The 16,719-nt window shown below is 33.9% G+C and overlaps 1 long non-coding RNA gene across 3 annotated transcripts in view; it reads right to left on the bottom strand.

Annotated features, from left to right (window-relative positions):
• LOC148941479 (uncharacterized) overlaps nt 1-16,719 on the bottom strand; it is a 52,038-nt gene that overhangs the window by 12,086 nt on the left and 23,233 nt on the right. For all 3 annotated transcript variants that reach the window (XR_016143265.1, XR_016143264.1, XR_016143266.1), the window contains one exon: nt 2,390-2,565. This is a non-coding gene — a long non-coding RNA (uncharacterized LOC148941479). The remainder of the gene's footprint in view (nt 1-2,389; nt 2,566-16,719) is intronic.

The following is a 16,719-nucleotide window of genomic DNA, read 5'->3' as shown; positions in this document are numbered from 1 at the left end:
AATTGTGTAGAAAATCCTACTGGTCAAAGGCAAAATGCTATTGCGCTATCCAACAGGGTCAATTTCAGGATCAAAAAGCGACAGTGCTTTCAGTGTGTCGTTTTTGTGGTGAATTGTATTCCTGATTTGACTAACACGTTCAACCAAGTATACTAAGATTTGCTTTCTAAATCTGACAAGTTAAAAACTCAAGTGCACCACAACATTTGTTCAAAAATTTAACTCTTCTATTGGTCAAACCTTGTTTTGGTGAGCTTCATTGAAAATAGGCTATCACAGAAGCTTTGATAAAACATCTTAGCATTGATTTTAAAAGTGTGCAGGCATTTCTAAGACACATGAATCCACGTGTCAGAGGGCTTGAGCTCAATATTCACGCTGTCGACTTTCTACAGCATGGGTCGGCAACTTTTCGTTGTGAAAGGGCCAAAATTTTACGTGGGGATATTATGCGGGCCGCACTTAGGTCACATGTCATTACACTGAGGTATACCATAATGACTAGAATATATCTACAATATTTATTTACAAATATTTTAGGTTTAAATACAAAGCGCTTAATGTATATTTTTACGACGTTTATTGTAGTTAATGCAATCAATGAGACTTTTGTTGTTGCACTTGACTTTTGTTGTTGCATTTTTGTAGTAGAGACACGTAGTATTGCGTCTAAATGTATATCCGATAACCGAGAACAGTGTTTGTTTTTTCGATGATTCAGAATTGTTAAGATTTGCTCACAAACAGATATACTACCAAACATAGTAATTATTTGCAATGCAAACCTTTTTAAATCCTAGTAAATTTCAGAAGACAAACTTCCATAGAAATCCACCAAGCTTTTTTTTTCACTCGGCCATTTTAAATGTGGTAGCCTATCACTTTACAAATCTATCGCGTTGATTTGCAAATCACTTGGTACATTGTTGACATCCGCTGCGAAGGGGTGTTCGATTATATCCATCTTACGTGAGATCTTTTTGAAATGAGAAAACGGTTTTCAAACTCAGTTTGAAGTTGTATTAATATGCTTTTCAATTTAGTATTTTGTCAAACAAAATCTATATCATCTTCTACTACTGCGTTCTTGCAATTTAGAAAATAATCGAGCCTTCTTTCATCAATATGCTTGATAAATAATGTTAGTTTCATTTCAAAAGGCCTTAACATCTGAGTTCATCTGGCATATAAATTTATTTTTTGCTTGTTAACTTGTATTGAGTAGAATCAGTTCTGTAATCAAATTAATTTAAAAAAAAACAAAGTTTTTCCAAGGAAAGTAAATAGCGAAGTTCAAACTTAAAACGGACAAAATTATAACTTGACACCCTATCTAATATATAACAATAAAACTAGTACATATTAACACACTAATTATGTTTCCCTATGTTTCTAGGATTATAGAAAACAAGCGCTTTACTGAAAACACAAAAGTCAAGCATAAGAAACAGGAATATTGGTTTTGGAGTCAAAAGTGAGAATGTAGCCTGACAACAATAAAATAATCTGTAAAGCTTTCCATAGTCTTACACAAGTTGTGACATCAGTAACTTTCAGTATACAATTAAAATCATCTTTAAAATCTGAGTGTAAAATTAAATATTTTTTTAATAGCCACAAATTACGTGAACAGCATACAGAAAGAGCGTACTGATTTATAAGGTTATACTTTCGTCTCCCAACGTTAATAACCGTCAGTGAGCAATATACAATCTTAAATTTTTATAAATATGTTTTATTATTACTTGAAACGAGGATCAAATAAGACATAATATGAACTCTGGAAAACTGGTTATTTCTCTCTATACAACAGTGAATTTCAAGGTGTGATAAAAATTCTAAAGCTAGTCGTTTTAAGAACCAAAACCAGAGCCAGTCATTGAACTGAGCCATTGTACAGAAGTAAACGAAAAAAAACAAATATAAAACAACAACCCTAAAATTGATTGTAAAAGAGAAAAAAAGAGATTCTAAAAGAGATTAATAATATTTTTACTTTGTAAAAAGTGTCTTTAATTGGTTTTCTTTTATTGTACCAAAACTTCAATATTATTTTGTGTTTTCAGTAAAGCACTAGTTTTCTATAATCCTAGAAACATAGGGAAACATAATTATTTTGTTTATCTGTATTATTTTTATTGATATATATTAGATAGGCTGTGAAGTAATAATTTTGTCCGTTTTAAGTTTCAACTTCGCTCTTTACTTCCCTCAGAAAAACTTGGTTTTTAAAAATTAATCTTTGCTCGTTTTTGATTAAAATTTAATGTAGAAACAACGCTGCCATGATCTTTTTTATTTACACGGAGTAACGTATGTTCGTTTTAAGTTTTAACGTCACTCCTTAGTTTCAGTTGAAAACCTATTATTAATATAATTTCTAACTTACCGATCTAGGGAAGAAAAGACGGCTGTAGAAAATACTGTAGACAACCTTGACAGCTACGAAAACCGTTCAGTCTATACCATAAAGTTCATTATCCATACTTCACAAAACAATGCATGTTTTTCGGGAACGTTTGTTTTTCGATGAGCAAATAGTTTCTTTTACTCGGCCAACTTCACCTGAAAAAGCCATAATGAAGACAAGGTTTTATAAATCGCATAATGACTAGCAGAAACTAGAAGGCTACTGTAACCAAAGAAATTTGTTTAAGGGCTCATTCAAAAGCTTATATTTATACCTAATCTCTTTTTAAAAATTTGACTTGATAGCATATTCCCGCAAAGTGCACTTTCGGTTGTTTTCCCCATCTTTTTCAGATGAAAAACTTGCCTTTACCAAAGAAATGACGAAAAAAGGTGTTTTAAAAAACTTAGGCAGGAGCAAAAAACTAAGGGGACAAGGATGTCCTTTCCCCTCAATTACCGTCATTAAAACTAGCACACAGGCTTCATCGCACAGGGAAGTTTGAAGGTTCAATTCAAAACTGTTGATCATTCAAGTTAAATTTTTGGTTGATTTCTAGTTGAAAAGTTTTTAATTTTAGTTAATTTGTTTTCGCAATAATCTTTTACTTTCAAGATGAGTAGCCGATTTATGAAACTTACTAAGAGGGTCTGGAGGGGGATTATATGTAAGGTTTCTTATAAACCTCCAGTTAAAGGCTTTAGAACAAAATTATTGCTATGGTACCCTTTTATGCTTCCAAACTCTTTCACTTAGCAACTGGCACCAAAAATGCCATTTTTAGTGCTATATGGCACTTGTGGACGATAAAATTGATAAGAAGCACGTAGATACGAGTAATAGGTGCAAAATAAGCCTCCCCGGGATATGTTTTAAAAAATGAGTGCATACCATTTGCGAAAATAGTGGATTATCTGAAAAGTAATCAAAAGAAGGGACAAACCATGATTGAAAATAAGAAATCCAAGCTAGAATCGAACGCATGATAGTCTAATTTGAAGCCCAGTGCTGTACAAACAGATCCATGCCTTTAATAATGTAATTTAATATATTAGTGTTTGTAAGAGTTTAATTGCGTTGCTTATTAAGAGGGCGTGGAGGAGGAACATGCGAGAGGTGTTCTTGCATACCTCCAGTTAAGGGTTTTGGACCATAATTATTACAATGATACCATTTTATGCTTCCAAGATTTCCCCTTAAGAAGTGGCACCAAAAGTTTTGTTTTCTGTGCTTACTTTAGAATGGTAGAATTGATAAAAAAGGAAGTAGATATGAGCGAAAGTTTTCAAATGAACCGTTAAACATCATTCTAAAAAGTTCTGGTAGCCCACTAGCCCCAGCTTTTCCAGTTGAGACAGGGGACCAAAAGTGCCGTTTTTAGTGCCATTTGAAACTTGCAGATGGTGGAATTTATATAGAGAATGTAGATATGAGCAACATTTTTATATGAGCATTCAAAAATCTATCTAAGATGTTCTAGTAGCCTGCTAGCCCTACCCCTTGAGAAACGGCATAAAAAGAGCATTTTTCATGCCATGTGGTATTTGCAGATAGCGGAATTTCTGTAAACGACGTATATATGAGAAATAGCTTTTGAATGAGCTCTTAAGCATTTCTCGATGATGTTCTAGTAACCCGCTAGGTCTGGAAAAAAGAAGAAAAAGGATTAATGTTTTTTAACTTTTAGTTACTATGGGCTGTGGTTCGCTCTTTACTAGATTGCAGCTAATGCTTCAATCATGACAATAAGTTCATGGCAAATTCTCTCCAGAAACCAGTTAACATTGAAATCTAATCGATGGTAGAATTTTTAAAAACCTAGTAAATATAAGCAATTGCTTTCATTTGAGCCATTAAACATCAATCTACGATGGTGTGGTAGCCTGTTAATGTTTCAGTAGCTTACTGATGAGCAGAAGATTTATGAAATTTACTAGGAGGGGGAGTGTACGGGAGGGGTTCTTGTAAGCCACCAGTTAAGGGTTCTGGAACATTACTATTACAGTAGTACCTCTTTTGTACTTCAGAGCTTTTCCACCGAAAGTGTTGTTTTCAGTGCTATATCACAATTACGAATGGTAGAATTGATAAAAAAAAAAAAGCACATGGATATGAGCAATAGATTCAAAAAACCGTTAAACATAACTCTTATAAGTTCTGCTAGCCTAATAGCCCCAGCTTCTCCAATTGAGACATTGCACCAAAAGTGTCATTTTTAGGGTCATTTGGAACTTGCAGATGGTGGGATTTAGAGGAAGAACGTAGATATGAGCGATATCTTTTGTATGAACTATAAAAAAATCTGTCTACGATGTTCTGGTAGCCTGCTAGTGCCACCCCTTGAGAAATGGGACAAAAAGTGTCATTTTAGTGTCATATGGCGCTTGCAGATGGCGGAATTCATAAAAAGCACGTAAATATTACAAATAGCTTCTGAATGAGCCATTAACAATCTCCCTATGATGTTCTGGTAACCCACTAGGCCTGGAAAAAGAAAAGAAAAAAAGGGAGACAGATCAGTGCTACCGATGCAAAAGATATTTTCCTTGTTTTTCATGAAGGGGGACTGTAATTTCCCTATGTTTTCGACCATGCTGATTTCAATGGTAAACTTTTGATATTGATCTGACGTAATTTTCGAGGGGTTCAGGCTTTTTTAGAACTCACCATAAATTTCTTTTCGCAATAAACTTTTACTTTTAAGACAAACCAAAATAACAGTTACTATTCCTGAATCAGTGTCACAGGGCAAATTTTTTTTTCACAAGGCAGTTAAAAAAAACAAAAAAACTTTTGGTTACTACGGGCTGTCGTTCGCTCTTTACTAGGTTGCAACTGCCGCTGCAACCATAATCAGTCAAAAACCCAAGATCTAAAAGGCTCTGGTATTACCTTTCCTTTCATCTCCATGAAGTTACAATATAATTTCTTTCTTTAAATAAAAAAAAAATCGCTGAAGCACTGATCCTCGGCTTAGCTATCTTACTTCACAGTAATACATCACGTCAACATTTTCGGCTTCCACATCTCCCAAAAACTTTTTAAACTGGCGGTGAGTAAGATCATTTTTTCTTATAAAATTAATAACAGATATAACGGTATCCATTATTTCTCTCTACGATAAAACATTGCAACACAATGCTTCTTGATGGACAATGCAGTGCAATGTATATGGAACTTCAGGTCCGGACTCCAGAAGTTTGAGTCCGGATGACACCCATCTACAAGATGATATCCTGGTTTATATCAGATGACACCCATCTACAAAATCATGCGTTACTTTTTTTGAATATTTTGCCACAAGATGGCCACAACATGACCAGATAATTTGGCTGTCATTTGGTACCAAAAGCACTAAATTTTACTGAACCAAATAAGAATAAACAAAGAAAATCTAAAGGCAAAATGTTTTTTGAGGGTATTTCCTAAACTTTGAGGTTGGTTTACTCAAAAACAAAAATTGTAATATACCAAAATAATTCGTCTAGATGGTTGAACATCAAACTAACTAGGCTAGTGTTTACGGATTTTTCCAAGAATGGTAGATGGCACCCACTCTCACTCTGTTGAGTATTGGTAGGGTGTGTAATATAGTCCGTCAGATGCGTTGCAGCGAGGATCTTGCGGACCGCACTAAGACGCCTCAAGGGCCGCATGCCGCCCGCGGGTTGCCGACCCATGTTCTAAAGAATGCCGCTCAAGATATACATGTCGGTATATCTTGTGATATACCTTATATTTTTTGCAGCTATTCTCTTAGTAAGCGTATCCAGCAGAACTTCTATGCTTAATGGGTGGTTGATAAGCAAGAGAAGAAGGAACACCCACTTCTCCAACGCTCTTTTTGATAGCTTTTTCCATTGAAACCAACCTGTATTAACTATTATAAGAAGCGTATGGACCCCCTGTTCAGCACATTCTTGCATTTACTAAAAAAAATTCTGCCTCTTGCTGTTTCCTGAGACAAATATTGTTAAGTCCTTTAAAAAAGACTCAAGGCCATAAGGTAGCTTTTATTGCATAATTTGTACACGGTGCAATTAGATGCCTAGTAAAACCAAAAAAAAAAAAAACCCAACATGTCGTTTTTAAGCTTTACTTCATGACCTCTAGCAGTGCCAGTTTTCACTGACCTGTCGTCGAAAGCAACACCTACCATGTTCTTTTTTAATATCCTTTCTTTTTATAGGTAATTGTGGGTCATCGCTTTTAACCCGCTGCTCCAAAGCATCCTCTACTTCTAGTAGACCAACAAAGTCCTCGCGAACTATTTCAGTAGAGTAGTTCCATCATTTAACAATCAAAACAAGACCCTTTGCCCTTTTTTTCCAAAACTGCCAAATTTATTTTCTGGGAGGAAAAAATGATCAAATAAGGACCATAGGAAAAGTTTCTCAATCGATTTTGGAAAAATATTATTCATACTAATGCATCTGGCATATAAATTTATTTTTTGCTTTTAAAAAAAAAAAATTGTAATTTACTTTTATGCCATCTTAAAAAAAAAAATTTGAAATAAACGACAGATGCTGCTGCTAATTACTGCATCATATTTATGCACTTATAGGTTTATACATCAAATATACCAACAAAATACAACAGAATTGAAAATATCCGTCAAAAATAGATATTAGTTGTGCTAAAAAGGTGGTAATAAAATGATATGAAACCTTTTTCTTTGCAAAAGAGACTTTATAAGAATTTCTTCATATACGAAGTCTAACAAGCCTTTAGAGATTGAGGCGTATTCTGTTATTCTGATTCAAGCAAAGCCAACGCGCCTGTGCTCTTGGAAAAACTATGTGGGGGAATTGGGCAAATTTGACTTTTGTGGACGAAATTCTGATACGATTTTTCCACCTTGCTCCAAATTTTAATATTCAATAAAAACAAGACACAATTTTTTGGGGTTTTGTAGATCTCCGTCAACTAGAAGTTATCCTCAGTATAAAAGTACTGTATACACCAATACTAACCTACGTCATTTAAAAAAGAAACATCTAAAAATCAAAGATGCACTCATCAGCAAAAAGAAGACAGTATTTTACAAACTACAATAAGTATAAATCAACCCCTCTAGGCTATCAAATTTAAAATGATCAGAGACTACTTTGAATGAAGAAATCGAGGGAAAGAACTTGAAATGCTCACAACTACGAGTCTCCAAAAAAGTTCACATATCAGATCCAAGGTTTGTTTCAGGGATAAACTAAAAATTTTGAAAAAACTCATTAAAAATTTGTTTATATGCATTTTTTACGTTTTACGAGTCAAACAGTATTTTTCTTTTGGGGGGAGGGGAGGGGTCATTATCTCTTTAATAAAGACAAAATATTATGAACTGAAAATATCGCTTTGGCAATTCATTTTTCTTTATGAGCAATTTTTGTGTATATATATTTGAAATATTAGATTATTTTATAGTTATACTTCTATGATTTTAGCAGTAGAGACCAATAGCCGCTCAGATGCAATGCTGCGACGAATCTGAATCCCAGGATTTGGACTCGTCGACCAGCAACATCACCTTTCCAAATGACTCAATTTTTTGAGGGTCTCTCCGTTATTTGTAAGTGAATCTATATAGAAAATTCAGCGAAACTGCCAGCATATACTGAGCTAAATGTAAAAATGGCGTAACTTCAATATTTCAAAAACTTACTGGTATTCGATTGACATTACCCATAAAATGGTCAGGAGGGGGCCGAACGAAAACAATACACTCGTGCACATGAAGGTCAGAGAAAAGTGCATTTGCGTTATCTCATGAACGGTTGAGGTTATTAAGTTGATATTTTCAGACAATATGAAGGTGATAATTATTCCAAATTGAAATATGCGAGGTCCGTCAAAATTGTCCTGACATAACACAGGAAGAGATTAAGACATAAAACTAAGTTTCAGGGGAAACTTTGAATCTTTTAAAAGTACGACTCCTTACTTTTAAGGACAGTTGATGAGAATTTTGAGAGAAGTCGTAAGTCAATCTGTGCAACCAGGTTGTCAAAAGGACAAAAACTCAATAGATAATTCAAAAAACATAAGTGTCAAACAGAACTAGCTTCTTATTCAGTTTCGTGTGTGAAAAACCCTTTTTTAAATCTTTCACAATTCATTTTAATAGCATAATTTTAGCACATTTAATACATTTTTTCTGCAGAATTTTTGTTGTTTTAAAATATTTCTATATTTGATAGATAAACCTTCTCTGTTTACATATAGTTGACATAAAAACTTGATGTGTAACAATTCCCTGCAGTAATGAGGGTTAACATCTGTTAGTTTTTTTTATAGATGGCAGAAAAATGAAAAATCCGAACGAAACACTTTTTTGTACATAAAATCGATTTTGTCAGAGCTGAAGCGATTGAGGAAGCTACAAGAAAAGATTTTAAACTTTAGAAATGTATTACTTGTGTTTGTGAGAAGCTAAAAACCGACAATGACCAGGTTGTTTCCCCATTCCCCACCGCTACTCACCAGTGCATTTAAATTTAAAAATATTACACATTTTTTTTGGCTATTAAGGTTGTAATGGCACGAAGTTCAAATCCAAAGATGTGGAAACCAAGATGCAATAATGCTAAAATTGAAAGATTTACAACTCCTCCTCCTAATAGAATTCAGTGTGAGTCCGAGCCTTCAACTTAGTCAGTCAACTTAAAATGTGTGTCATTACTAGCTGATGACTTATAACAATGTTACCAATTCCCTTCATATTCACAAATATGATATTTAACATCTTTACTAATATTTGGCAAAACTAACTATTTATATATTAATTGTTTGTTTGACTTTATTTTTAGATATTAAATTGTCGTACTCCTTTGATGCCAAAATTTTAATATTTGAAAAGTTTTTTAAACTTTTAACATATTCGACGTATTGGTCTATTTATAATTATTATTCTATTAATTTAGCAGTATAGATTAATGAGCGCAAAGATACAGTACTTCATTTTCTAACATAAAAAAAACTACACTAGGATTCCAGAACTATGAATTTGAGCAAAATTTCCTTCCCAACTGATTCAACCTTTTTATCAGCGTTCCTTATGCGATTCCTGACTCTAGGAACATCAAACAGTAAGTACATGATAAGCTATAAGAATCCGGAATAATAAAGTTTTACCTAAATAAGCTTTTCAATATTTATTAAGATATAAAGTAAATAAAATGTCTCGAATTTATTTTCTTGTTTGTTGACCCATGATGCGATTTTTTGGCCGAGGAGTAGAAGCTGTGCAGGCAGAAGAGCTTGATTGAGCAGTAAAATCGTTTAGAGAGGGATGATCAAAAAAGGTAATTTATTGAAAAAATTAAAATGTTCTATTTCTTTTAAAATGTAAAAAGGGGAGAAAAAACAAGAGGCATAAACAACAATTTTATGGAGAATAAAACTAATTTAAGGTAAAGAACAATTGATTTTTATTTTAACTTTAAAATTACAAGAAGGCTGATCTGATGCAACGACTTTCTATGTAAAAATGAATGCCATTACACAGAAAGACGTCAACTGATACAAGGATTACACATATTTTAGTTGAGAATTTTACTTCTCAGCTATTTACTTTCTTATCATATAAAAGAAAAGTGACATTAATAGATTTTACATAAAAGACATGTACAGAAGTGATAAAAACAACCACAACAAAAAAATATGTATATACATATTTCGAAATACCACGAAATATGTATTTATTGTATCAGAAGAAATATGTATTTATATTTTATGAGGTTTAGGGAAAACAGTATTCGGAATAGGGTTGAATGGGGGAAATTTAAGCCAAACAGAGTTGACGATAATTTTTTTTCTAACTTTTTTTTCTTTTCTTTGTGCCCTTTGAAGGATTTTTCCTCCAGAGTTTATAAGTTTTATCTCATTGTTATATTCAACTAATATGTAATGCAGGTGTTGTTTTACAAGTAAACCAAACTAAAAAAAATATTATCTGAAACTAATTCTGTTCGAAAGTTACCAATCGTTAGAGATTAATAAAAAATGAATTGAAAAGTAAGCAGTAACTTTGTCAGGCTTCCAGAAACTTAATGCACAAGTTAAGTCCATTTATAAGTGATGTTAGTAAAAAAGAAAAGGAAAAGACAAGAGGAGTATAGGTTTAGCAACATCTAAACCAAATAAAGCCTCTGAACTTTTGTCACTAGTTAACATGATAATGATAATACTACTAGCACTAACAGCTCACCGCAGCACCAAGCCACCCGAGGCCAACACAGTTACGCACGATCCTCCTCCATCCAAATGTATTCAAAGCCTCCCTCTTTATACCCTCCCAGAAAGTTTTTATTTCCCTTAAATATTTCCTTACGACATAATCCCGCCCCCATCGAGGAAGTCCCGCTTTTCGTTCAGCCCTAGACCGTTGGCCGAAAAGGACAATCTTTGACAATTTGTCATCCTTCATCCGCAAAACGGGCCCTAGCCATCTCAACCTTTCTCTCATTATGACCCACGGAGGCGGGATTGATTCACACTTTTTGTAAAGCCTACTGTTGGAAATAGTGAAGTTAGTTAAGCAAAATTTCTTATAAGTTTTCACCATTTATTATAAACATTTTTTTCAAAATACCCAAAAATCTAAATAAAAAAACCCAAAAAGCAATAAACTTTTACTATAAAATTAATTCTATATAATAGTTGTCATTCCTGAACCATCTTTAAATGAACAATATTTAATCATGGGCGCCCATAAGGGGGCAAGGTGGGTCGCCACCCCCCCCTGGCTGAATGACGGTGTCATATATTTGTTTTAATTTAAAAAACTTTCCACAGAATAAGTTTTCAAAGAAAAGTACAGAGCTCTATTAAGCCAAAAATGGGCAGAAATAAAGTCAAATAATCTTCCAAGCGTAAAACTACCACAACTCACTATCAACAATTAAATGAAACTCAAAACGAACAGAAATTATAATAAATACCCGATTCAAACTCAAAACGAGCAAAAATTAACATTACTAGGGCTGACAACCCCCATGACTTCTCAAGAACATAACATAACTTAGGCTTTACTGAAGAAAAAAAAGACCGCGGAGTGTCAGTTTAATTTACCTATACTGATATTTATTCCTTAAATCAAAAATGGGTAAAAAAGCGAATAAAAAGTTTTTTACTTATTTAAGTAAAAAAGTGAAAACATTTGAACATATTTTGTTTTCAGTAAAGCGCAAATTATGTTCTGGTCTTGAGAAGGCATGGGGGTTATCAACCCTACTAATGTTAATTTTCGCTCCTTTTGACTTGGACTCGGCTATTTATTGTAATTTCTGTTCATTTTGAGTTTCATTTATTTATTGATTGCGATTTGTGGTAGTTTTACGTTCGGATATTACTTGACTTCAATCCTGCCCGGTTTTAGCCTAATGGGGTTCTTTAATTTTCTTTGACAAACTTGTTTTGTGTAAAAAGTTTTTTTAGATAAATTGCTGTTCATTTTTATTGACAGTGACTTTCATGAAAAAGAAAAATAATGTTTTATGTTTTTTTTTCCTTTAAGAATCCAAAACTTGGCATACTTGTGGGGGTTTGACATGCCCAATGTCCCTAAAGACCGTTCTACAATGCTGAACAAAACAGTTGTCTCAAAATTTTGACTAGATGTGTTTCGGAAATAAATCGGCTTGACAGACGGGCTGATTGCCCTCCAATCTCTTTTTACTCTTAGAAAGACCCTAGAACTTTTAACTTTGAATCGAATTTGCTTCTTCATATGTTTTAATGATATTTCCAGCTATTATAGAGTGGTGCTGCCTATGATATTGCTTATATGCCTTTTTGAAAACCTGCATGTATACAGTTTTTTCGTTTAATTGGAACGCCCCCTAAAGACTTCCTAGAAGTTTCACCAGGAAACTCTTAGCGTCATAATTCCCGTAATTGAATTTACGTCTCAAAAATTATGTCCATAGTGCTTTCTGGTTTGTTCAAAATTCCCCACAAGGTGCTCATCAAGGTCTAACTTAATAATATAAATCATCCTTGAAATACTACTTTGTCACTTTTTTGAAGGTCTACATTCTCATAGATTGTTTTTCACACATTCTCATAGATTCTCATATATTTGATTACTGAAGACATTGTTATATTCTCTTTGGACTATCGGCTACAAAATGGCTGTCTCAAAATTTCGGGCTGTCTCAAAATTTCGATCGAATGTGTTTGGGGAAAAGAGGATATCAGGGAGAGGGGGGGGGGAGCTATTTTCTCTCCATCACGCCTGACTCTTAAAATGGAACTAGAAGTATGCATTTCCAATCAAATGAGCCTCCTCTAAAGTTCACAAGACCACCTCTTCATAAAAACCTTACATCCCCCCGGAGCATAACTTAAAACCCTAACCCTATACTTTTGGGGGTTGTGCCGACACCAAAGGCTGTGTTATGAGATCTTTGGACTATTTTTGATGAAATGACAATCTTAAAATTTCTATCGGATGCATTGGGGGAAGATACGACGTGGAGGGGGCGGGTATAGCTGCCCTCCGATAAATTTGACTCGTTAACTTCCGATTTACAATCCAATGAGCCCCCTCCGAAGTTTATACGAATACTGTTTCCATAAAAACCTTAAATGCCCTCGGGGCATACCTTACAACAATTGCCCTGAGGACTGTGAGGGGGTTCTCATCCTCAAAGACATAATTTCCGGACTTTTAAACTACGTCAAACAAAATAACTATCTTATCTTTATTTTTGAATTTTTCCGGACTTTTGAATAACTATCGATCTATCTTATTTGATGGGCGTGGGAGGGTGGTTGCCCTCCAATCACTTTTGACTATTAAAGAAGGCGCTAGCCATTTCAACTACCAACCGACTGAGCCCTTTTCAAAGTTTCTACGACAACAAATGGCCATCTTAAAATTTCTATCAGATGCGTGTCTGGAAAATACGACGTGTGTGGGGGGGGGGGCTATTTGCCTTCTGATCGCTTTGACTCTTAAAAAGAGCACTATAACTTCTGATTGCGAATCTAATGAGGCCTCTTTGAAGTTTATACGACCACCATTTCTATAAAAACCTTATATGCCCCCACGGCGTAACGTACACCCCATGATCGGAGGGCTATATGGGGGGGAGTTATCCTCAAAGACATAATTTCTGGACCTTTCCACTACAATGAACAAAATGGCTATCTCAAAAATCATTATTAAATGTGTTTGGGGAAATGATTGGTGTATGGGGGGGGGGGGGGCGGCTGCATGACCTCCAATCACTTTTGACTGTTAAAAAGGCCCGTAGAACTTTTATTACCAATCAAATGAACCACCTTTGAGGTTTATACGAACGCCCTTTATATAAAAAACCTTATATCCCCACAGGGCATAACTTACAACCCTCGCTCTGAGGGTTGTGGGGGAGGGGTTGTCATTCTCAAAGTTAGAATTTGCGGACTTTAAAACTACACTGAACGAATTGACCATCCCAAAATTTTGATTGGATGTGTTTGGGAAAGTTATTGACGTGGGGGAGGTGGAGCGGGTTGCCCTCCATAAGCTCTTTTGACGTTCCTATAACATTTCTTTCTATAAGAAGTGCCCTGGCCTAAAAAAACAATACATTGTGCCCATATCGCTCTTTACTTAGGCAGCGCTATCGCGCTGCCTATGATATTTTGTCTTGAGATTTCAATTATACAGAACTGGAAGTGCTGATTAGACCAGGTAAGCCCCCCCCCCCCTAAAATTTAGTCTATGGGCGCCCATGTATCTCATTAGCCACTTTTTTCCAAACAAGTTATTAAACTATCGGTAACTATGGGTTGTGGTTAATTTTCAACTAGTTTATATATTCAATGAATGTCAATACAATCTATGTTATCATATGTAAATCCCCACTTTATAAAATTTTATACGAGTCTCTGGTTTGAACTATCTGTAGTTTATTATATCAAATATTATTGGGCCTTTTTCCGTTTTTCCTTGTTTTTTCTCCGACGTGCGTATTCCACCCATCGTCCACTTTTTTTTTAAGAATTATCTATTAATTTATTTTTTTCCTTTTAAGTGCCCATCAAGGCCGGATAAAAGGCGATTGGGCTATATCAGGCCACGCATTTGAAAGGGTCATGCGTTACCATCAAACTGAACAAAAAAAGATTTTGAAATTGAAAGTAAATTGCTTTTGATTTATTGTGAGTTATTCAAATAATCAAAAATATATTTATTTTACTTTTGTATTGCTGGATGAGATCTATTAATGCACTTATTATAATATAATATATACTATATAACATAGAAAACAGAGATTTTGCACTATGTACTTGAACAACTTTACGTACGTAAATTACTATGCGTAATTTTTACTATGCGTAATGCGTAATAAATTACTATGCGTAATTACTATGCGTTTTAAATAAAATTTAACACATAGAGAGGACCCCACACCTATTCAATCCCCGTCCTGGTGTCCGTAAAACCATGCCAATCACTAACCAGAAAACAATGACCTGATACAATACGACAAGTATCGATTTCTAAAGTAGGCCCTAGAGGGTCATTCATTTTGAACAACAGCTTCCGTCAATCGATTGACTCAATCATGATTGACCGTCTAAGAATCTGTTTGACACTTGAATCAAGCGTTGACGGTGATTGATAGAAAGTTTGAATGACTCAATCATTTCGACCAAAAGCAGTGTTTCAGATCAGCTTCGGAAGAAAGAAATGTATCCAACGCTCTTCACCCCTCTGGATTAAGTTTTTTCAAATGTTCTTTTCTGTTTAATTTAGCACTGTTCAGTCGGTATTCCACTTGTCTTGTCTGTTACTGTGTTTGATAACATTATTAACTAGCCAATGAGTCTTTTGGATGACTGGCATAAAAAAAGGGGAGGGGACATAACCCATTTTTTCTGAAAATAGGAAAACCTACTTCACCCCTTTGCCCAGGCATGAATTTTTTCACTCCCCTCTTCCCTCCGTAAAAAATCCCGAAAGTTTATGTTCAGTTCCCTAGTTGTTTGATGAAACAGGGTACACATAAAATACTATGCATAAAGTTTATCATCGTAAAGTCTACTGGCTAATTGCAGTCTCTACCATGAATTATAGTCTTTTTTAAGCTTTGGCATAAGAGAAAATATATACCCTCTTGTGACCATCCGAAAACCAACTTATACAGATTGTACAAGTACTTCTTAAGGAGGCCTTAGACGTTTGCCTGACGTTTGCTTCAATCAACCCTTCAATCTTGATATATATACATATATATATATATATATATATATATATATATATATATATATATATATATATATATATATATATATATATATATATATATATATATATATATATATATATATATATATATATATATATATATATATATATATATTATATATATATATATATATATATTTTTTTATATATATATATATATATTATATATATATATATATATATATATATATATATATATATATATATATATATATATATATATGTCGCTTATGTTTATACTGGTTTATACATTCTCTGGAGCAATCGCACCTCGGTCCGGGTTTTTATAATGTGTGGGATAGGGAAGATCATACTGCTATTATATATACTGTGGTCTTAATACAGCGAATGTAAACAACGCCAATAGGACCTCTATGAAGACAAAACTATTAAAAAAGACTGTTGTTTTGATTGATGGCGCCCAAAACAGAGTCAAGTTCGTTTTGTGTCGTCTTCAACTTATTGAGCATATACACTGGACAAAATGAAACTAAGAGGAAAAAAAATCGGAAAAAAATGACTGAAAAGAAAGGCCAAATACTTTATCCTCAATCAGTTTGACAAACATTCAAGATTATTAGATTGGACCAAGGGGACCTTGGTAAAGACAACAAATTTTTGAATAATATTTGGTTGTATTGGTTTTTAGGGCGAAAACTAAATTTTTAGTTTTTGCATATCTACTTGAAAATTTTGAGTTTTTCCACTTCAAAGACAGGGCCAACTGAACCACAATTAAAACCAGCATTTAAGGAAACAGATATAGTATTGCTGATTCATCGCAATTGACGCTTTTTTTTATTAAGAAAAAAAAGACTCTTAGAAACAATCGCAAAATCCCTTGACTCAAACAAAAAAAGTATTAAAATAAAATACAGCACGAAAAGATACTTTTAATAAAATTGTGAATTAAAATACTTGTATATTTAAGGGTCTCTACAGGATAGGTTACGACGATAGGTTGTACTTTTTGACAATTTATTTTTAAAATTTTCGTTGCTTTGCGGCAGAAAGTACTTTCTCCAACGCATGCACTTGCTTTATCATAGAAATTGTTACTGATTTAAAT

The sequence above is a fragment of the Artemia sp. Qi Xiang Cuo genome, chromosome 18 (assembly GCF_049724085.1).
Source record: "Artemia sp. Qi Xiang Cuo chromosome 18, ASM4972408v1, whole genome shotgun sequence".
Classification (NCBI taxonomy): domain Eukaryota; kingdom Metazoa; phylum Arthropoda; class Branchiopoda; order Anostraca; family Artemiidae; genus Artemia; species Artemia sp. Qi Xiang Cuo.
The sequence above is the reverse complement of the archived record's forward strand: the minus strand, read 5'-3'. Positions and strand labels throughout refer to the sequence as shown.